Source organism: Triticum aestivum, chromosome 2D (assembly GCF_018294505.1).
Source record: "Triticum aestivum cultivar Chinese Spring chromosome 2D, IWGSC CS RefSeq v2.1, whole genome shotgun sequence".
Lineage (NCBI taxonomy): Eukaryota > Viridiplantae > Streptophyta > Magnoliopsida > Poales > Poaceae > Triticum > Triticum aestivum.
In genome coordinates this window covers 20011802-20014430 of record NC_057799.1, presented here as the reverse complement: position 1 = coordinate 20014430, position 2629 = coordinate 20011802, and positions in this window count along the sequence as shown.

Sequence of the window (2629 nt, the reverse complement as noted above, 5' to 3'; positions counted from 1 at the left end):
CACTAAATCGAGGGATCCCGAGTTCGAATCCCCGTGTGCACACCCTTTTTTGCTTCAGATTTGAATGTAAAAAAAAATGCAAGACGGGCCGGCGCAGTGTGCCGCGCGGGTGTGCACATCGAAGAAACAAGATTTGCCCCTGACCTCTGGGAGATCTTGGAGGCGCGGTGGAATTGTTGTAGCGAGCTCCTGCCCAGTTGATGGACTAGCAAGTGTCTGATGCCTATGATGGAGCCCACTAGGTGCTGGCTGGCATGAGATCACGCTATCCCACGATGGCGCTCGGTCCCCGTGTGCACACCCTTTTTTGCTTCAGATTTGAATGTAAAAAAAAATGCAAGACGGGCCGGCGCAGTGTGCCGCGCGGGTGTGCACATCGAAGAAACAAGATTTGCCCCTGACCTCTGGGAGATCTTGGAGGCGCGGTGGAATTGTTGTAGCGAGCTCCTGCCCAGTTGATGGACTAGCAAGTGTCTGATGCCTATGATGGAGCCCACTAGGTGCTGGCTGGCATGAGATCACGCTATCCCACGATGGCGCTCGGTCCCCTCGTCCGGGAGAACCTGGCGAGTGCGAGATAAAGAGCTACTTCGAGGAGGTCGCTGGAGAGGTTGAGTACGCCGCTGGCGCCTGCGAACTGCAAAAAATCTCAAGGCGGTTTGTGGAAGATGTAAATGACTCTTGAGGGGGAGCCTGATATAGTGTATGTGTTTTTGCTTTCGTGAATGCATTTGTTTTATTTTTATTTTGTTTAGTATGGAGCGTCATCCACTTTTGCTTTGAGAATGACCTCCGATCAACCATGCCGTGAGCTCTGGTTTTGTGACGTAGGGAGCCCCTGTTTGAGTCTGGCTTGCGCATGCCGACCTGTGGTCAGTGTTGGCCCATATGGTTAGGGTTTGATTCTTTGCAGATTAGGATTTTGAGTTCGCAAACGCAAATGAAAGAGATGTGGTGGTTGTTAGCCCGTTTTGACACCCAAAGTCGCGCAGGTGTTGTGTACGCTGAAGTAGCCCCCGGGCAAGATTGAGTGGTCGGTGGATGCAACTTCTGTGGTGACTCGGGGAGCTATGAATAATGATGTAGCCCCGAGCCCGACCAATAGAAGGATCTCTATGCCTCTCCTCTGAACCTTACGACGGAGAGGTCAGTACAGGGATGCCCCCTCTGAACCTTGCGACGGAGAAGTCAGTACAGGGATGTGCTTGTTATAGCAATCATTTATTTTCCTTAGTCATGTTTTGAAATGTTGGGAGATTATAATTCATGCTCTGCTCACACACGCTGGAGGCAACCATGGTAGAGTCATCGAAGTGGCACCTCGATAAAGTGAGACACTATATTGTATATATATGGTCTAATTAACCAAGCAACTCTTTTCATAATGAATGCATGAATCCTGCCGTTTCAAAAAGAAAAGAAAAATGTATGAACCGTCCAAAAGGAGGAGACCTGAATAGAAATGAGCGACGTGCATCCTCAGATAACTGAATAAAAAATTATGAGGACCTTTCAATAAAAGTAGTAGTATACGTGAGCGGCTGAAAAAAATGGGGCGTGAAATCCTAAAATTTTGGATCTGAAAATATGGAAATGAGAACTACAAGGACTTTTTTGTAAAATCAGTTGAACTCGTGAGGGGCTAAAAAAGTGTAATCACCAAAAAGTTGGTAGGGGTAAGGATCTGAAAAGATGGAAATGAAAATATGAGGACTTTTTGACAAAAATAGTAGTATACGTGTGGGGCTGAAAAGATAGCGCGTGGAATTCCTAAAATTTTGGATTAAGAACGGTAAAAAATTCCTAAATTTTTTGATCTGAAAATAAGAATGGTAAAAAAATGTTAATCGCGCATCCTCAGATAACTGAATAAAAAATTATGAGGACCTTTCAATAAAAATAGCAGTATACGTGAGGGGCTGAAAAGATGGGATGTGAAATCCTAAAATTTTGGATCTGAAAATATGGAAATGAGAACTATAAGGACTTTTCTTTAAAAAATCAGTTGAACTCGTAATCACCAAAAAGTTGGTAGGGGTAAGGATCAGAAAAAAGATGGACCTTCTAATAAAAATAGTAGTATACATGAGGGGCTGAAAAAACGGCACGTGAAATCCGAAAATTTTGAATCTGAAAATAAGAACTAATTTAGAAGAATCAATAAATAAGAGAGACGGTTTGTGCGAGAAGCTAGAGAGGAGGCGGTTTATTTTTAAAGTTTTTGAAGGTGCCAAAAATTGAAAAAAAGGTGCTATTAGCGTTCATCCTGATTCATGCAACCAACATGCTATTTTTTCAATCATCCAATCACCAGGTGTCTCCGAAGGGACAACTCTCGTAGCAGCGCGGGGCTTAGAGCATCTCCAGCCGTTGGCCCCCCAGGGGGCGCCTAAAATCGCCGCCGGGGGTGACCCGGCGAAAAAAATGGGCCTGGGGGCGAGTTGGCCCCCAGCCGCTGTCCCAGGGCCAGCCCCAGGCGCGGGGAAAAAAATTGTGTAGCAAATTTACGCAAAGTTCAGCTAAAACACGCCAAATTTCGGCAAACTTGGGCTTATATTCGCGGATTTAAGTCGAGTAGTCGCCATTACATATAAAAACTAATAAAAAAAACTTGCTGAAGGCCGAGAAG